Raw genomic sequence first — 22347 nt, forward strand, 5'->3', positions numbered from 1 at the left:
GGTAACATATGATTATAGGTTCATTTAAGATAAACCTTATTACTGATTGGGTGGCAATGGCATGCTATGCTAGGTGTTAACCATAGTCTATGAGCTGCATAAAATGATTTAGAGAAATCATTTATGGTAAGAAATAATTCTGATGATATTAAGAGTTGATATCATGTCTCATTGCCAATTAGTGATGAGGCTAGTAAGTCACACACATACAGAAGTAATCACCAAATTAAATATGATATAATTAATTAATTAAATAGTTTAATTGATTAATTAAATAAGTTTGGTTTACAATTAGATCACAAAGTCCCTAGCATGTCTTGAAACTAAATCTAGGTTATTGGATGTATAATATAAGTTAAATTTATATTTAAAGTGTTTAAATATGAATTTAATTAATGAGAAATTAATTAATAGAGATTAATTAATTAATTTATATTTGATATAAATTGATTAGAAGAAGAGAAATAATTATTTTGAGTTGAGAATTCAAAATTAAGACACAGGGGTATTTTGGTCATTTCACAGGGTGACATGTGGCACCATGAGATGGTGACACATGGCACTACACATAAGCTTGTCATATATCTTTTAATCATGTAAGATGATCAAAGTCAAGATTAAATATAGGTTTGACAATTGGCATAATGCATTTGGGTCAATTAAACCTAGAGTCAATCAGAAGGTGACATGTGGCAAGGGTTTTAAGTGGTGACCTAGCTATATAAGTGTTGTTATGAAAGAGTAAAACATGTGGCTACTATTCTTCTTTGGTGCCGCCACCCAAAGAACATCTCCTCTCTTTTCTTCTTCATCTCTCATCAATTCAAAAAGATTAGCCAACAATCTCTTGAATTAAAAATACTAGAAATTGTTTCTAGTGTCCTGTTTACATCTGTAATCTCTCAAAAGGCAAAACTTGATTTTTTAATTGATAGAAAAAGCTTTAGAAGCTGTTCAAGGGGCTGCCATAGGTGATCTTGGTGTGGACAAGCTAGAGGGACAACATCTGGTGTCCTAGACGCATCCCAAAGGTGCCAAATACATTGCAGTGCATCAAAAAGGTTAATGCACTTGTCCTTGATCTAATCTAGGATTCTAAAGAATTAATCAGTTAATTCTAAAATCTTAAATGGCAAATGTAGATCCAAAAAATATTAAAAGAGTTTTAATATGCTGTTTATCATTAAAATCAAATAGATAAAAATGAATCTTGCATGATGCATGTGACCCTAGATGAAAAATTTTGAATTTTAATGACATAAACTTGTGTTTTTCATGCTTCCACTCCTTCAAAAACTCTAAATAGAGTAATTCAAAAACATAATTAAAGCTAAGATAATAAGGAACAACTTTTATGAAGAAAACTTAGTCAAATTTTAACAGCAACTTGACCAATAGAACAGTAGAAAACATGAGACCAAAACTGAAAAATTGTAATTTCTCTTAGGAGACTTAGAAATTGAATTGGCAATCAATGGCAACATAATTGACACCCAAAATGTGATATATGGGTAAAATTAGAACTAATAAACCTATTAAGTATAGAAAAGTCAATATTTTGACTTAAATAGTATCATAAATAGTGCCACCATTCACAAAAATGTGAAAGACCTGAAATTTATAAACTGTAATAGGTAGGATAAGTTGGTAAAGAAATTATTGGAATTTAAGTATTATAAATGGATACTGAAACACTTTAAATTTATGTGTTTCAGTTGAAAAGGGATCTTCAAAGGAGAAACGAAAGTTTGAGTAAATTAAGTTGACAAAAGAGGTTTGTGCACAACTAGTTTTTAATAGAATTTTTTTTGAATATTTTACATAATTAAATGATTTCATTTTTCCTTATGTACTATATTTATCAATAATGGGATTTATTGCAATGATTATTGAAATTGGTATAGCAAGCATGAGTTTAGTTTTGTGAAATATTATTTCAATAATTATTAAATATTGTTTTAGACTGAATAAATTATGTTTTGAATTGTGACGGGCAATTTGCATGAATAAAATACAAAATTTGTTTTGCATTGTGATGAGCATAAAAAAAAATTATGGAATATTGGAATTGATCTTGAATTAATATTGTGTTATGATTTATGCTCACAAAAAGGACAAAGAAATGCATGATATGGTTTTATATTTCACTATAGATGTTTGACTAGGTTATTACCCGTCTCTATATCATTTGTTGATGAGACAATGGAGTTAGCTTTGTTTTGTTTTGAATACCATGGTATGTGTACAGGCTTAGATCCTCCCTTTATTAGAGGTTAGATCTAAGTATTTGTTATGGACATGTTGGAAGTTGCATTATTGTGTTGTGTACTGTGCACGATGATTCAACCTCCCTGACCATAGGGAGTTAGAATCCTGATTCGACCTCCCTGACCATAGGGAGTTAGAATCACCCCGAAGATGGCCCTTTCAGACTAGTCTTGCATAGTTAGTGAGATAAAGAATGAGTTTTGATTGATAAAAAATTGTGATTTTAAATGAGATTATGCACAAATGATTTTGTTAAAATAATTATTTATTTCCATAATTGCAGGAATTATTTTTATTGTTCAGTTGTGATTTGACAAAATGAAATTTTGATCAAGATTATTTTAGCAAGTGACTATTATTATTGGCAATAAAAATTTTGACATTTGGAAATTGGTTAAGTTTCGAGATTTCAAAATTTTTGGTATAATTATTGTCAATGTATATTGTATTACATTTTAAATTATAGTTATGCACCACTGAGTTCACCACTCGCAGGTGAGAGTAGAGATAGAGCAATTGAGTGAGATTCCTGCAGCTGCACCTTGAAGACTGCTTGTGACTAGCCTTGGGTATATTATAGGTATACCCTTGTATATTAAATTTTGATTATGTATGTAAATATATATATGTAAATTTTTTGAGCAGTTGTACAAAAAATTTTGTAATATTATTTTGGTATGTAATGAAATACAAATTATTGTAATGTTCAAACTTATTTTTGAGTTTTGTAATGAATGTAAATTAATTTCTTTAGAGGAATATGAATAAAGTCATTTAATATTATTTTTGAAGATAATTGAATTGAGAATTGTTTTGAATTATGGAGTTGGGAGAAATGATGTTGATTTGTATTGTGGAAGTGGTTGATTTTGATGAAATGAATTATTGGAAGTGTTTTTACAGGTGTTTGAAGAACTGTTTTTCCCAAATATAGACGGTACTCTGCCGAAAATTTTCTAAAATTTGCGTAAAAATAAAATTGTATAAAAATTTTAACTAGTCTTTAAACTTTAAGTAAATGTGTTTAATATCTGCTATAAAAGCTCACCACTTTCAAAAAGTAAGAAAATTATTTTAAAATCTCTTATAGTATATTTAATGGGTTACCAGTAGGCGAAGTACGGTAATTCATTAGATGTACTACGGGATCATGTTACATATTACTGAGGGGTAGGGTGTGACAGAAATGACCAAGATGCCATCCGTTTGACTTATTAAGCTAAAATCGTCTGTACCGATCTAAAAATTTATTTAAGCCTTTTCTTAGCATTCTAATGCCATAGAAACCTCAATGACTCTTCTCTGGAGTCCCAAAAATTATTTCATGAATTTTTTCCTAAGTTTAGGGCTTTTAGCTGCGAAGATCGCAACTTTCCACTGGATTACCCATCGTTAGGGCGCCGGCTCATTTAACTCGTTTGTATTTTATTTCTAAATTTTTTTAAAATTTTTCTTATTGTTATGAGTTAATTATGGCTCCTCACTTTAGTCTAAATATTTTTCCAGACGTTCTAGCTGTCCGGACCGACATCGGTCACCTGAACAGTAGAATGTACGAAATTGCTATAGTGAGGGTATTACAGAAGTACTGCTAACTGAAACCCTATTGGCATGCCAACCTATTCAAACTAATCACACTAGGCCTACTAGAGCATTTTACACTTTTAATTATGCAATTCTTTTGAAATTGACATTTAATTGTTACTATTCATTCTATTAGTCAACTAAAATATTGACTTTTTCATAGACAATAGGTATATTGATTCTAATATCACTAACATACCACATTTTGCATTCTAAAATTGTTGGCATTGGTTGCCAATACCATTGTGAAGCTTAGTGTTAGTTATTTACAATTTTTTAGATTTCAAGCACTAAGTTTACTGTTCCATTGGTCATATGTACAATAGGAATTTGACAAAATTCTTTTCATAAAAGTTGTTCCTTTATGTGTCTTCTTTAAATTCCTTTTTGAATCACTCCATTTGGAGTTTTCTAGCTCAAGATATGCTAATTATAACAAGGCTAGCCGGATTGGTATCTGCCTAGAATTTTTGGGCAGAATCCCATTTTGCCAGATTTGGTAGTTCAATGTTGGCTAACAATTTCATTTAGTTAAGTCTAGAATTAGAGTTTGTGTTCTACATGAAAGTTGTTCTAAATTGTCTAAGCTTTTCATTGATATAAATTTCAGGTCAATTGGACCTTTCTACACCGAGTTATGACCAAATGAATGAACACTGTTCATTTAGTCATTTTGCCCAGGCAGAATGTATGCCACCTGGATTAGGTCAATTTTTAGGGCCACTTAGTTTGCTTTTCTGGGACAAGTTCCCGTATTAAATTCGTTGCATTTTGTGTCTAGTTTAACCTCTAATTGGTCTTGCACCAGTTAGAGTTACCTAGCTTGAGTTATAACCCCAAGAGTACACTGGACTTAAAGGGTCCAGAATGCACACTTAGGGCAGCCTAATCTTTTCCTTAACTAATGGCACAATTCACTCAAATTCTTGTCCAAACTACACTAATTGGTCATTAATTGACCAATTAAACATCAAGAGAGCATCAATTCAAGCAAACCGTAGTTTGGTCAAAACCCTAATTTTCCCAAATTTTGAATTCTTGCATTTCTACTACTAAATAAAGTTCTTACCATGACATTCATATCAAGGGTTGCCTAAATACCCAATTTAATCAAAGGAAACAAGCAAAACCCTACCCTTCGCATGGCTGCTGAAAATGGTAGTAGCCCATCCTTAAGTATTTTCTTTCAATTTTTCAAGTTTCTAACTCAATTCATACATCCAACATCAATTGTAAAAGAGAAAAGGGAAGAAAGTAGCACTAACCTTGAATGGAGTCACTTCTAAGCTTTCTAAACCTCACTTTTTCTTCTTCTAATTTCTGCCCAAGTCTTGCTCTAGTGGTAGGGATAATTTTTTTTGAAGCTAGGAAGGGGTTTTGAGGTGGTTTGGTGGGTGGAATCAAGCTTAATCAAAGCTTTAATAGAGGTCTCTCTCTCTCTCTCTCTCTCTCTCTCTCTCTCTCTCTCTCTCTCTCTCTCTCTCTCTCTCTCTCTCTCTCTCTCTCTTTCTCTCTTCTCTTGGTTTGGCACTTTGGGGAAGATGGCTACTAAAATTGTTTTATTTTTATCTGATTTTTATATCATTTTTGTCCCTTATAATTGGTTTGTCAAATGGTGATTGGGTGGAGTTTTTTAAATGACATCATTATGATGTCATAATTTGCATTTTGTTTCATTTTCTTTTCTTTTCTTTTCTACTCATTTTCAATTAATTTTATAGCAATATTTATTCATATTTTATGTCATAATAATTATTCATTTAACTGGATAAGTTGGCCAAAAATCATCTCTGAAGACGAAATGACCAAAATGCCCTTCATTTTGCTTAATAGACTAAAATTGTCTGTACTGATCTAAAAATTTTTCTAAGCATTTTTTTGGCATTCTAATGCCATCAAAACCTCAATGACTCTTCTCTGGAGTCCCAAAAATTATTTCATAAATTTTCTCCTAGGTTTAAGGCTTCTAGCTATGAAGACAACAAGTTCCCGTTAAGGTCACCCATCACTAGGGTACAGACTCATTTAACTTCATTGTAATTTATTTCCAAAATTTTTTCTAGATTTTTCTTACCACTATTTGAGTTATTTATGACTCCTTACTCTAGTCTAGATATAGTTTCAGACATTTTGGCTGCCCGGACTGACACCGGTCACCGGAATAGTAGAATGTACGGAATGGCTACAGTGAGGGTGTTACAACTCTTCCCCTCTAATTTAAATTTCATCCTCAAAATTTACCTGATGCAAACAGTTAAGGGAACTATTGCCTCATCATCTCTTCACTTTCCCAAGTTGTCTCCTCAGTGTTGTGGTGCCTCTAAAGTACTTTCACCAGTGGAATTTTCTTGTTTCTCAGTTCTTTCACTTCCTGAGCCAGGATCCGTATAGGTTCTTCTTCATATGTCAAGTCCAGTTGAATTTCAATTTCTTCCATGGAGATGAGATGTGAAGGATCTGATCTATATCTTCTCTGCATAGATATGTGAAACATATTGTGGATCTTGTCCAGCTTTGGCGGTAAAGCTAGCCTATAGGCCACTGGACCCACATGCTTAATAACTTCATATGGGCCAATAAACATAGGGCTTAACTTACCCTTTTTTCCAAACCTCAGTACCTCCTTCCACGGTGACACCTTGAGGAACACTTTGTCACCAACTGCATATTCTATCTCTTTTCTCTTCAAGTCAGCATAGGATTTTTATCTGTCTAAGGCAATCTTCAAATTAGCTTTTATCAGTTTAACCTTCTCCTCAGTTTGTTTCACCAGGTCTGGTCCCACTAGTTTGTCTTCGCCTAATTCAGTCCAACACACTGGGGTTCTGTACTTCCTCTCATACAATGCTTTATATGGGGCTATTTGAATGCTAGCTTGATAGCTATTGTTGTATGCGAATTCTGCCAGTGGGAGGTATCTATCCCAACTTCCCTCAAACTCGATGACACAACTCCTCAGCATATCCTCAAGGACCTAACATATATTTCATATTATTATTATTATTATCATTTCAGTTCAATATTTGTATTAATTCAATTGGTTTCAATGTTTATCTTGATTACTCTTTCTGATTGCCCATTCGTCTGAGGATGAAAAGCTGTGCTAAAGTGGAGTTGTGTGCCCAAGGATTCTTGTAACTTCTTCCAAAATCTCAATGTAAACCTTGGTTTTCGATTAGATATGATGGAAAATGGGATTCCATGCAGTCTAACTATCTCACTGATATACAATTCTGCTAGCTTCTCCAGTGAGTAGTCAGTCCTAACTAGTAGAAAGTATGCTAACTTCGTCAATTTATCCACTATCACCCATACTGTATCATACTTCTTCTGGGTGAGAGATAGACCACTTACAAAATCCATAATTACCCGGTCCCATTTTCATTCAGGTATGCTTATAGGCTGTAGCAACCCTGATGAAACTTGATATTTTGCTTTGACTTGCTGACATGTCAAGCATCTAGTTACATAGTTAACTATGTCCTTTTTCATGCCAGGCCGCCAGTAGTAAGGTTTCAGATCGTGGTATGTTTTTGTGCTTCCCGGGTGCATAGCATAAGCACTAGTGTGTGCCTCTTTCAGAATACCGGTCTTCAATTCCCTATCATCTGATACAGACACTCCTCCTTTGTAGTATAGAAACCTATCTACTTTCACCTCATAGTCGGTTTCCTTTCCTTCTGAGATTTTACCCACAATAACCATCAATTTATTATCTGCTTTCTGCCCATCTTGTATCTATTATAGCAGGTTTGGGTTCACTTGCAACTCAGCCAAAATAGCTCTATCTCGAGCCAAGGACAGATGGGTATTCAATGATCTCAAAGCTGTGTTGGACTTTCTGCTTAAGGCATTAGCAACTACATTTGCCTTCCCAAGATGATAATCTATTACACAGTCATAATCTTTCAGGAACTCAATCCATCACCTTTGTCTAAGGTTAAGCTCCTTCTTTATAACACTTTTCACAAAACAGGTAGTACCTCCATATCTTCAGTGCGAAGATGATCGCTACTAGTTCCAGATCATGGGTAAGGTAGTTCTGTTCATGTGGCCTTAGCTGCCTGGAAGTATAGGCGACCACCTTTCCCTCTTGCATCAATACACACTCTAACCCATTATGCAAGGCATCACTGTAGACCACAAAGTTCTTTCTCGACACTGGTAGTGTTAACACTGGTGCCTTTGTCAACATAGCCTTCAGCCTCTCAAAACTGGCTTGACACTTGTCGTTCCACTCAAATCTAACATTCTTGTGTAACAACTTGGTCATTGGAGCAGCTATCAGAGAAAATCTCTTCATAAATCTTCTGTAGTAACCAGCTAGCGCCAAGAAGCTTCTGACCTCAAGTGTATTTCTTGAAGGCTTCCACTCCATCACTGCTTTTATCTTCTTAGGATCCACTCTAATCCCATCAGCTGATACTATGTGTCCAAGGAATGCAATTTCACCCAACCAGAAGTCACACTTGGACATCTTAGCATATAGCTTCTTTTCTCTCAGGGTTTGCAGAACAATCCTCAAATATTCATCATGTTCTTTCCTGGTCTTGGAATACACCAGAATATCATCAATGAAAACTACTACGAACCGATCTAAGTATGGATGAAAGATGCTGTTCATAAGGTCCATGAAAGCTATTGGTGCGTTTGTTAACCCAAACGGCATCACCAGGAACTCATAATGCCCATACTGGGCCCTGAATGCAGTCTTTGGCACATCTGCATCCTTTACCCTCAGCTGATGATGCCCTAATCTGAGATCAATTTTGGAAAATACTCCTCCTCCCTTCAACTGATCAAACATATTATCAATTTTAGGCAACAGATACTTGTTCTTCATAGTCACTTTATTTAACTGCCGGTAATCAATGCATAACCTCAAAGTCCCATCCTTCTTCTTCACAAACTGGGGCGTATAAATCCCTTGTCTAGTAACTTCTACAACTGGATTTTTAGCTCCTTCAATTCCGTAGGTGCCATCCTATATGGAGCAATGGAAATTGGTGTTGTATATGACAGTACCTCAATAGCAAATTTGACTTTCCTTTTTGGTGGTAACCCAGACAATTTTTTAGGAAACACATCTAGGAAGTCTCTTACTGTGGGCATATCACACAGGTATGGCTTAACCTGCCTAGTATCAACCATATGTACTAGGTAGGCTTCACAGCACTTTTTCATCAATTTTCTTGCCGTAGTAGCTGAGATGACATTAGATAAGAAATATGTCATTTCCCCCACAACTGTAATCTCATTTCCCTCAGGAGTTCTCAAAGAAATCCTCTTCAGTTTATAGTCAACCATTGCCTGATAACGTGACAACCAGTCCATTTCCAAAATCACGTCAAAATTGTGGAAAGGCAATTCAATCAGGCCTGCTGAGAATTCATACCCTTGAATCCTTAACGGGCAACCTTTGTACACCTTATTCACCACTGTTAGTAGTATGCCCTAGAGCATATCATTTAATATGTATCTTGTACATGTTTTATTAATAAAAGGTATTTTTACTTTTTCGTTTACATAATATATTTATGTGCAATAGAAAAGGTCTATTGATATTGTAACACCCCTATGTTCGGTAGTGCGTTCTACTGTTCCGGTGACCAGTGTCTGTCCAGACAGCTAGAATGCCTAGAACTATATTCAAATATTAGTGAGTAGACATAGAATAATGAAATACAAGAAAAGAAAAGACAAGAAAAACAAAGGAAAAATAATAGCAATGAAGTAAAACTAGGCACAAAATGTGCAAACTTTCATGAAGGAAGCTTACCAAAATTCTGCTTGGAAGTTGACTTGAAAAATGACCAATCCGGATTAGTGCATTGAAAGCCTGAAAATTGACCATTTGGACAGCAGTTAGTGTTTTGGCCATAACTCACTCAAAATAGGTCCAATTGACCTGAAATTTTTATCATGAATAGTTGGGACATATACCTACAATTCTTATGAAGACAAGAAAGTCCAGAAATGGCCAGAACTATGCCAAATAGCTTGCACAATTTCAGGTCCAAAAACTGGCCAAACCAAAAGTGACCTAAAAATGACCTAAAGTGACCATTTTGATGCATTCTGACCAGTATTGGTAGATTGACCATAACTTGGTCTACATAACTCAGAATGATCTAAAATTTTGCCCTGCGTGCAATAAGGCATAGACCTACAAGTTTGTAGTTTTGACCGAAACCTGAAAATCGAGGGAACTAGGTCATCCGGCTAGGTCAAATTAGTATACCGAAATCCGGCAAATTGCAATAAAATGCAATATACTTGAAAATGAATTTGGTAACATGTACCAACACTAAAAGGCTATTAAATGTGACATATTGGTGACATTAGAATTGACTCACTTAGAGTACATCAAGGGTTAATATTATAGGTTGACTAATGAAATGAATTGAAGGGAAAAGTACTAAGAAAATTTAAATATTAGATTTTATTGTTAGAAACAAATTCATTGAGTACTGAAACACTTTAAATTGTGTGTTTCAGTTGAAAAGGATATTGAGAAGCATAAGGAACACTGAGTCAGGGCCAAGAGGCATATATTAGAGGTTTGTGCACAATAGTTATTTCTTTTGAATTTTTCAATTGAAATAAATTATGATTATTTGTATGTTATTATTTTAAATTGTGTTTGTGCACAATAATTTTGATTTCTTATTTTCTACTTAAAAATTTATTTGAACATTATAGTTTTAAATTGTGTCTGTGCACAATACTTTTTATATTCACTGCTTTTACTAGAAAATTTATTTGGAGAAATGAGTTATGAATAATTTTTGATTATTTTGGCTTTGAGAATCTTATTTGGAAATTATTGTGTTGCCTACTTTGAAAATGGAAATTTTGAGATAAAATGTGATTTGGGAATTGTATGAAAAATTGTGATTTGGAATTGTTTTGATTCACACTTGGCATGACACTGTTACTATGTTCCTCCTCCATTTATGGGGTGAGTGTGATTATATTCCTCCCTTTTTGACTTATCAGTCTGGGGTGAGTGTGATTATGTTCCTCCCTCATTGACTTGCCAGTCTGAGGTGAGTGTGGATGAGTACTCATTATTTAGCTAGCTTCCTCCCTCATTGATTTCGATTATTGAGGTGAGTGTGTCTTGTCGTGGTGTACAACACGGCATGTGCGGAAAAATTATGTCATGGCCTAAATTGTGTTATTGATTGGCAACACTATATTATTCAGTTATTTGATCAAATTGTGTTATTGATTGGCAAAATTGTATTATTCAGTTATTTGATCAAATGGTGCTATTGATTGGCAAAACTGTGTTATTCAATTGTTTGATCAAATTTGTATTATATGAACTTTGTAAATTGTGAAATAGAATTGTGAATTATTTGATTTGTGAATTGTCAATAAAAGATTTATATATCGCATTTCAAATTATTATTGTGCACCACTGAGTAAATTTTACTCAGCAATAGCTTTTCATTCTTTATGCAGTAGACAGATCGACAGACAAATGTACTAGGCTGCTAGTACTACATTGAGAGATCATCGAGTATATTAAGTATACCATAGTTTGTATTTTGTATTGTAATGTATGTTCACTATATGTATATAGTGTTCTTGGTTTTGAGCAGTTGTAAATTAAAATTGTACATTGAAGTTGTAAAATAAATTATAAATTATTTTGGTTTGTAAATATTATGATATATTTTTTTTATCTCAGCCTTTGAAAACACTGAAAAATTATTGTGGATTTGAGTTGACAAATGTTGAAAAACATATTGTGTTGATTAAATGTTGGAGTTTGAGATTGAGAAATATATTTGAAGTGCTTTCTACAGGTTTTTGAAGAACTGTTTTATTCAAAATACAGATGACACTTCGCCAAAATTTTTATAGAAATTCTTAATAATTCAAATGTGTTAGCTGTTTCACTTCAGTTCAAAAAAAAATTCTTAACACCTGTAAATAGTGCTCACCACTGTAAAAAGAAGTAAGAAAAGTTTTAAAATCCCTTATAGTATATTTAATGGGTTATCAGTAGACGAAGTTGGTAATTCATTAGGTATACTACGGGATCATGTTATGCCTTATAGAGGGATAGGGTGTGACATGTTTAGTGATATTAGAGCAAGGTTTTTAAATTTTGTTTTCACCTATAATTTGAATACTCTTTCTTCATAGTACAACTGCTCAATGTCATTGTTTGATACATACAGTACATTACAGTATAAATATGCATTAATGGAAGAAAATCTCCTTGTGTTATCTGTTTAGGAGGTCTAAGATCCTCGTATTAACTATGGAAGAGGGTGATCATTCAGTCGATCAATCGATAGAGGCTGAGGTACAAGGGGATGCCCCAGCCCTACACAATGTCAGTGGATTAGCCACACCAGCCCCCTCACTACCGCAGTTTCCTGCTCAGTTTGCTCAGCAGATGGCTACAAAGTTCCAACAGATGGCTGGTAACGTGCCTACTCAAGTCCCACTACATACACCAATGGTACAACCATAGTCTTCTGCTAGGCAGTATGACAAATTGATGAAATATGGGGCTATTGAGTTCAAGGGGATAGTAGATCCTCTAGAGGTAGAACAGTGGTTAGAGAGAATGGATAGGGTGTTTAAGAAGCTACATTGTACAGAGGAGCTCAAATTTGAATATTCAGTGTCTCTGCTACAAGGGGATGCATATCACTGGTGGAAAACCATTCCCTATAGTTTGGTAGAACCTTCAGTGCTAACATGGAATGATTTTCTATGGGAGTTCAGACAAAAATATATCCCTGATGCTTATGTGGACCAGAAGCTGCAAGAGTTCCTAAGTCTGAAACAGGGGAGTAGATCAGTGGCTGAATATGAAAGGGAATTTTCCCGCCTAAGCCATTATGCAGTAAGTCTACTTGCTAGCAGCAGGGAGAGATGCAAGAGGTTTGAAACCGGCTTGAAGCCCAGTATCAGATTACAAGTGGTCGGATTCAAACATAACAACTTCTTTGAATTTATTTCTCAAGCATTAGAATTAGAAAGAATTGAATTTGAAGTGGCCCCTGAGAAAAAAAAATCAGAGAAGACAGAAAAAGAGGGAAAGTCAGTAGAATAGAGTTCCAGTGGTCTTACTGGAAAGAGGAAAAACTTTGGGGGACATAACAGAGGTGGTAAGAAGTCCGGTAGAGATAGATCTTCTGGACAGAAACCACCTCGATCTGATCAGCAAACTCAACAGAAACCCAGAAATACCCTGTCAGATCGACTTTGTGAAACTTGTGGTAAACCACATAGTGGGGTATGTTATAGAGCCATAGAAGTATCTTTTAATTGTGGAGAGACTGGTCATTTTGCTAGGGATTGTGTAAATCCATGCCGTTCTGGATCATTTACTACACTAGAGGGATCAACCCAAGTTTCTACCCCAAAGAGTTCACCATCAGTTAGTAGAGGTAGAGGTAGAGGTAGAGGTAGGGGTAGTACACCTAGAAGTCAGTGTACTGTGAATCAGCCAGAACAAGGTGATGCTTCAACTAGAGTATACGCTATACAATAGAGGGAAGAGGCTGAGACTTTTGACATCATTATTGGTACTTTCTCAATTAGTAACTAAGATATATATATATGTATTATTTAACCTGGAGTCTGCATACTTTTATGTTAGTGTTAGAACTATATGTTCTGTTGTTATTCCTTTACAGGGGAATAAATTTTGATGCATTAGTGATTAGTCCTTTAAGATAAGAATTGTGATAATAAGTGAAATTAGTTTTGAAAGAGTTTATCGGCAAAAAGTAATTTCTAACACACCATAAATTATAAAGCTAAATGGCAAGCCTACTTAATGTAAGGCAAGAGGACGTAAAAGTAAGTTACAGTAATAGAATTGCTCTAGATTAGGGCAAGGATGTTACTGTTAGTAAATGTTAATGGATATTGTAATCAGAATAAGACTCGAATATCAGTAAATTCGAAAAGGATAAAATATAGGAAAATTTGATCTATTGGGATGTATCATAGTAACTATGCAATGTTCTTGATGTCTATACTGTAAGCTACAGATTACAGTACTGACTTGAGATTATTGTGTAGAGCTACATAGTACACCAAGTGTAACACCCCTCACCCGTCTACAGTGTAGCCGAGCAAGGCGTGTCACACAGAGTGCCGGAGCACCTAATCTTATCTGATTTCATTACAGTTCTTGATTTATTTATTCAAAAACTTTATTTAAGGTTTAGGCTATTTTTACTTTTATCAAAATTTAACTAATTTGGAAATTTCAAAAATTTTAACAATAATGTGACAAAGTGTCGGCTGTAATTTGGACTAACAGTTCTTCTGAACCTGCCAAAGACAATTCACAACATATTCAAATTCATAGCTCAATTTATCTCAATAATATCTCATCATTTTCTCAAAATTTCTTAAACTCAATCTCATTCAGAATCATTATGATTAGTCAATCAATTCAGACATCAGAATTCTTACATTTCATTAACTTATATAATTTTCCAATTAAGTACATAAATTTGTCAAGTGCAGGATATACAAATGAAATTACAATATACTTAGAATGAAAAAAATATATAACATGTATAATTATGAGCCCTAACTACATGCATTGCTGAGGAGGTGACAATCTTGAACTCTTCTGACACTTCTGCAGATCTAGACTCCAAAAATCTCAGTCGACAGTCTACTGGTTTTACCTTCAGTACCTGCGCGAGGAAGTAATTCCATCGCGCTAAGCATTTCTGCTTACTGGTGGAATAGTATAACAAGAAATAATATATACGAATAAAGAAAGAAATAACTCATAATTCGGATATCCAGGAATCAATTATTCTAGCTGTATTGTATTTTAAGTCTCTAAGGTTCTGCAAATTGTATCTTTGTTATGTTTCTGTTACTAATCTCTTTTACTCATTTCATTCAATGCTTAATTTAGTTGTACTGAAATTTTTGCACACATAACTTAACTTAACTGCCTGAATTGAATAATGTTTTAATTGACTGCCCATGTAGTCTATACACTGACCGGACTGGATAAATGGATATACTAGCACTGGGTACCTAGTACCTCGGGCCGTCACACCATCGGTCACAAAGTATCTCCCGGTGTGCAAACAGTGTGGCTAAAAAGCCATATAATCAATCAGGCATTAAGCTGAGTATAATAACACAATCTACATAGCTATAGGCTATTAAAATCATAGTATGGCATAATAAGCCATAAAACACAATATGACGTAAAGTCATTTACAGAACAGTTGTCAGAATCCTATTGGTATGCCAACCTATCCAAACTAGTCAACTAGGCAAATTAGGGCATCTTACAATGTTACATATTTAATTCTTTATTCATAGGGTTTATACATCTTTATTCCTTTCACTGGTTAATAAAATTATTGACCTTTTTATGCATCATGGATAGGTTGATTCTAGCGTTAACATGTCACAATTTACAATTCAATATGTTGGCAATATAATGCAATTTACCATTTTTACAAGTTGGCATTCATTGCCAAATCACTTCAAGCATCATTTTATGTAATTACCAATTTTCAATTTTAGTGTGCTAGATTGGTCTAGCTTAAAGTCCTATTTTCCTTGGTTTTTAGCTTCTGGTCAAAGAAGCAAAATTGTAGCTCTATGCCTTATTGCATGCGGGACAAAATTTCAGGTCATTCTGAGTTGTGTAGACCAAGATATGGTCAATTTACCAATGTTGGACAGAATGCACTAAAATAGTAGGCTTAGGTCATTTTTAGGTCACTTTTGGTTCAGCCAGTTTTGGTACCTGAATTTGTGCAAGCCATTTGACTTGGTTCTGGCCATTTCTGGGCTTAGGTGTCTCATAAGAATTGTAGATCTATGTCTAAAATATTCATGGTAAAAATTTCAGGTCAATTGGACATATTTTGAGTGAGTTACAGTCATCCTAATGACTACTGTTCATATGGTCAAAAATCTGGGTTGCAAGGTTGCTATTCCGGATTTGTTCATTTTTAAGGTCAGTTTCTAGGCAGAATTTTGGCAACATTTCTATATGAAAGTTTGCCTATTTCGTGTCTACTTTCACCTCTCATTGGCCTCATACCAATTGGGTCTAAAGTTTGGCACTTATGACCTAATTTAGGTACTGTCATCAATACACAATCTGCACAAAACACATACACTTCCAATTTGATACTCCTTCTCCTCCTCATCACTTCAATATTCAATCAATGACACTTCCATATATATATATGGTACACAATTCCAGCAATAATTTTGGGTAGAATATTCAAGTGCTCAATGCACACAATTCACCATTAAGTTCAACATTCACTTCCACCAAAATTCAACATATCTCAATGTCAATATTACACATACACTTCAATATAATCATACTTCAATATCACTTACACATACTGCCCACAATTTAATACTAGCGTATTTCATTAATAAACTACATATTCACACACAAATTCATGATTTAATAGGCTGTCAAACATGGCAGTTTGCCAAAGCATTAAGACCCATATTCAAACCCTTAATTCAAGCACTAACATGCACATCATTGGATATTAACTTACTACCACTTCCATTTAAGTTAATCAACCTTAATTTCCATTTATTAGAGGTAAGAAAAACTCAACTACAATAAACTTTCATGGCTGTTCAAAATTGAATATATCAATAACTCATCGAATCCTTCAAATTACTTCACCATCCAACTCATCTCAACCTTAATACAAACTTTAATGAAGCAAGGGATGAAAAACTAGCATTAACCTTTTTTGAGCTTCACCAAAAATTCGTCAAATCCTCTTCTTTTTGCTTCCAACATACTGCCCAAGGTGTGTGTGAAGCTTTGATGAAGAAACTATGGTGAAATGAGGGCTTGATCATGGTTGCATGGTGATGGAGGGAGTTTGGCCATGGTGGACTTCCATGGAGGTTTTGGGAGGATCAATTCGGCTGGTCATTTGGGAGGAAGAAGATGGACTGAATTTCTGTCCAAAATGACTTAATTAAGTGTCCCAAGACTTGAGTTAGTGGAGCACTCACTTTAACTTAATGTTTAATTATTCCAATTTTCCTAATTTGCACATTTATCTCATTTCCTTCACTATTTACATAATGTACCACCATTTAATTTTTCATGACATTTATAAAGTGTAATATCATTTATTTTTAATGGACATTGAGGTCAAAAGACAACTCTAGGTGTCAAATGACCAAAATACCCCACTTCGGGTTATATTCCCGATTTTTCGGTAACACTGATTTTTGTCTGTTTCTCAATTTTTCGTTTTTCTTTGTACTAATTTATTAATTTTTCTTTAATAATTCTAGTGTCAATTATATTTCAATAGACCTTTACTTATGTCCCGGAATTAAATTCTGAGGGTTCTCCGCGGTCCTGGAGTCGGCAATGGCCTTCCCAGTGCGGTCACCCATCGCTGCAGTGTCGGCTCGTTTAACTTAGCTTCATTTTCTCTCTTTCATTTGTCTTTGATTTTTCTATCATTATATGTCTATTCATTATCACCGAAGTGTAGTTCTAGACATTCTGACTTTCCTGGACAGACATTTGCTGTCGGAACAGTAGAATGTATGGACTACGAAAATGAGGATGTTAAAACTCCTCCCCTCTAAAAAGGAATTTCGTCCTTGAAATTCATCTGATTCAAACAACTGAGCTTATCGTTGTCTCATAATTTTATTCACTTTTCCATCATTGTTTTCCTCTGCCTTTAGTATTCCTACTCATGAAATTCTATTATTCATTAGTTTCTTGATCTCTCATACTAGGATTCTTTACCAGTCCTTCTGTCTCTTTTACCAATTCCAATTCTGTTAAATTACCCTTTGTCTAGGTATTCTGCATTTATCTCATACGAGACCTTATACCTTGGTATCTTTATGCTTATTTAATAAATATCACTATACACAAACTCCATCAATGGAAGGCACCTATTCTTGCTTCCGGAGAGAGCATCAATACAATTTCTAAATGTATTCTCAAATACCTACATCATTCCTTTCTGTCAAAAATATTAAAATACTGATAAGACTCCATATCTATGTTCAAATATCTTCATCCTCAAGGTGTTCTTTCTAATTTATAGCCATACTGAATTCTCAAAGCTTATAGCAATTTTTGTGGTAATGGTAGTCCACATTAGTGTGACCAAGTTACTGACTCTAGCTACCTTAGAAGTGTAGTCTTTCGATAGGCTAGTTCTGAAGTTTTAAATTTCTGACTAGAATTTTCACATTTATTTCCCGTAATAGTACTCTATTCGGGCGTAACTGTATCAAATTATAGATTACTTACAAATATTCTTATTTTATTCTACCACGAGGAAGCACGTAGCTCTACACAATAATCTCATGTCGGTACTGTAATCTACAGCTTACAATACAAACATTGAGAACATTACGTAGTTATTACGTTCTAACCTCATGAACTAGGTTTTCTACTTCTTTTTCTAATGCCCTCTGTGGCTCTAAGTCCATATCTTAACTTTGAATAATCAAAAGTAAACAGATCTGCATTAGTGTCACCTCGACTCTTATGAATGCAATGCATATATGCACACTATCTTTCCACTTATCTTTACCTAGGAACACCTAGACCATGCTCTGATACCACTAAATGTAACATCCCTCACCCATCTACAGTGTAGCCGAGCAAGGCGTGTCACACGGAGTGCCGGAGTACCTGATCTTATCTGATTTCATTACAGTTCTTGATTTATTTATTCAAAAACTTTATTTAAGGTTTAGGCTATTTTTACTTTTATCAAAATCTAACTAATTTGGAAATTTCAAAAATTTTAACAATAATGCGACAAAGTGTCGGCTGTAATTTGGACTAACAGTTCTTCTGAACCTGCCAAAGACAATTCACAACATATTCAAATTCATAGCTCAATTTATCTCAATAATATCTCATCAGTTTCTCAAAATTTCTTAAACTCAATCTCATTCAGAATTATTATGATTAGTCAATCAATTCAGACATCAGAATTCTTACATTTCATTAACTTATATAATTTTCTAATTAAGTACATAAATTTGTCAAGTACAGGATATACAAATGAAATTACAATATACTTAGAATGAACAAAATATATAACATGTATAATTATGAGCCCTAACTACATGCATTGCTGAGGAGGTGACAATCTTGAACTCTTCTGACACTTCTGCAGATCTAGACTCCAAAAATCTCAGTCGACAGTCTATTAGTTTTACCTTCAGTACCTGCGCGAGGAAGTAATTCCATCGCGCTAAGCATTTCTGCTTACTGGTGGAGTAGTATAACAAGAAATAATATATACAAATAAAGAAAGAAATAACTCATAATTCGGATATCCAGGAATCAATTATTCTAACTGTATTGTATTTTAAGTCTCTAAGGTTCTGCAAATTGTATCTTTGCTATGTTTCTGTTACTAATCTCTTTTACTCATTTCATTTAATGCTCAATTTAATTGTAATGAAATTTTTGTATACTTAACTTAACTTAACTGCCTGAATTGAATAATGTTTTAATTGACTGCCCATGTAGCCTATACACTGACCAGACTGGATAAACGGATATACTAGCACTGGGTACCTAGTACCTCGGGCCGTCACACCATCGGTCACAAAGTATCTCCCGGTGTGCAAACAGTGTGGCTAAAAAGCCATATAATTAATCAGGCATTAAGCCGAGTATAATAACACAATATGTATAGCCATAGGCTATTAAAATCATAGTATGGCATAATAAGCTATAAAACACAATATGACATAAAGTCATTTACAGAACAGCTGTCAGAATCCTATTGGCATGCCAACCTATCCAAACTAGTCAACTAGGCAAATTAGGGCATATTACAATGTTATATATTTAATTCTTTATTCATAGGGTTTATACATATTTATGCCTTTCACTGGTCAATAAAATTATTGACCTTTTTATGCATCATGGATAGGTTGATTCTAGCGTCAATATGTCACAATTTACAATTCAATATGTTGGCAATATAATGCAATTTACCCTTTTCTCAAGTTGGCATTCATTGCCAAATCACTTCAAGCATCATTTTATGTAATTACCAATTTTCAATTTTAGTGTGCTAGATTGGTCTAGCTTAAAGACCTATTTCCCTTGGTTTTTAGCTTCTGGTCAAAGAAGCAAAATTGTAGCTCTATGTCTTATTGCATGCGGGACAAAATTTCAGGTCATTCTGAGTTGTGTAGACCAAGATATGGTCAATTTACCAATATTGGACAGAATGCACTAAAATAGTAGGCTTAGGTCATTTTTAAGTCACTTTTGGTTCGGCCAGTTTTGGTACCTGAATTTGTGCAAGCCATTTGACTTGGTTCTGGCAATTTCTAGGCTTAGGTGTCTTCATAAGAATTGTAGATCTATGTCTAAAATATTCATGGTAAAAATTTCAGGTCAATTGGACCTGTTTTGAGTGAGTTATGGTCATTCTAATGACTACTGTTCATATGGTCAAAAATCTGGGTTGCAAGGTTGCTATTCCGAATTTGGTCATTTTTAAGGTCAGTTTCTAGGCAGAATTTTGGCAACATTTCTATATGAAAGTTTGCCTATTTGGTGTCTACTTTCACCTCCCATTGGCCTCATACCAATTGGGTCTAAAGTTTGGCACTTATGACCTAATTTAGGTACTGTCATCAATACACAATCTGCACAAAACACATACACTTCCAATTTGATACTCCTTCTCCTCCTCATCACTTCAATATTCAATCAATGACACTTCCATATATATATATGGTACACAATTCCAGCAACAATTTTGGGTAGAATATTCAAGTGCTCAATGCACACAATTCACCATTAAGTTCAACATTCACTTCCACCAAAATTCAACATATCTCAATGTCAATATTACACATACACTTCAATATAATCATACTTCAATATCACTTACACATACTGCCCACAATTTAATACTAGCATATTTCATTAATAAACTACATATTCACACACAAATTCATGATTTAATAGGCTGTCAAACATGGCAGTTTGCCAAAGCATTAAGACCCATATTCAAACCCTTAATTCAAGCACTAACATGCACATCATTGGATATTAACTTACTACCACTTCCATTTAAGTTAATCAACCTTAATTTCCATTTATTAGAGGTAAGAAAAACTCAACTACAATAAACTTTCATGGCTGTTCAAAATTGAATATATCAATAACTCATCGAATCCTTCAAATTACTTCACCATCCAACTCATCTCAACCTTAATACAAACTTCAATGAAGCAAGGGATGAAAAACTAGCACTAACCTTTTTTGAGCTTCACCAAAAATTCATCAAATCCTCTTCTTTTTGCTTCCAACATACTGCCCAAGGTGTGTGTGCAAGCTTTGATGAAGAAACTATGGTGAAATGAGGGCTTGATCATGGTTGCATGGTGATGGAGGGAGTTTGGCCATGGTGGACTTCCATGGAGGTTTTGGGAGGATCAATTCGGCTGGTCATTTGGGAGGAAGAAGATGGACTGAATTTCTGTCCAAAATGACTTAATTAAGTGTCCCAAGACTTGAGTTAGTGGAGCACTCACTTTAACTTAATGTTTAATTATTCCAATTTTCCTAATTTGCACATTTATCTCATTTCCTTCACTATTTACATAATGTACCACCATTTAATTTTTCATGACATTTATAAAGTGTAATATCATTTATTTTTAATGGACATTGAGGTCAAAAGACAACTCTAGGTGTCAAATGACCAAAATACCCCACTTCGGGTTATATTCCCGATTTTTCGGTAACACCGATTTTTGTCTGTTTCTCGATTTTTCGTTTTTCTTTATACTAATTTATTAATTTTTCTTTAATAATTCTAGTGTCAATTATATTTCAATAGACCTTTACTTACATCCCAGAATTAAATTCTGAGGGTTTTCCGCGGTCCTGGGGTCAGCAACTACCTTCCCAGTGCGGTCACCCATCGTTGCGGTGTCGGCTCGTTTAACTTAGCTTCATTTTTGCTCTTTCATTTGTCTTTAATTTGTCTTGTATTTTTTCTTATTTATTTCATCATTATATGTCTATTCATTATCACCGAAGTGTAGTTCCAGACATTCCGACTTTCCTGGACAGACATTTGCTGTCGGAACAGTGGAATGTGCGGACTACGAAAATGAGGATGTTACACCAAGATGAGAATAGTTGCCAACGACATCTGTTTTGGTGTAGTTTTGCCAGGACAGAATTTAATTGTTGGAAATAAGTTTGAAAATCCTACTTAGGGATTTAAAACTCAAAAGTTAGAAAAACGAAAGGTTATAGTTTAGTACAAAAGGAAGTAAGCTATAGAATATTAATAGATAAAAAGAGTTATGGAAGTAGAAATTTGAACAGTTGGTTCAGATATAATAAAGAAATGTTGCGAATGTGAGGAAGACTATTGACTAGAATGGTCAGAGGACCAATGACTAGATAAATCATTCTAACATGAACTCAAGGGCCATTCAAGAAGGAACATG

Source organism: Hevea brasiliensis, chromosome 1 (genome assembly GCF_030052815.1).
Source record: "Hevea brasiliensis isolate MT/VB/25A 57/8 chromosome 1, ASM3005281v1, whole genome shotgun sequence".
Taxonomy (NCBI): Eukaryota; Viridiplantae; Streptophyta; class Magnoliopsida; order Malpighiales; family Euphorbiaceae; genus Hevea; species Hevea brasiliensis.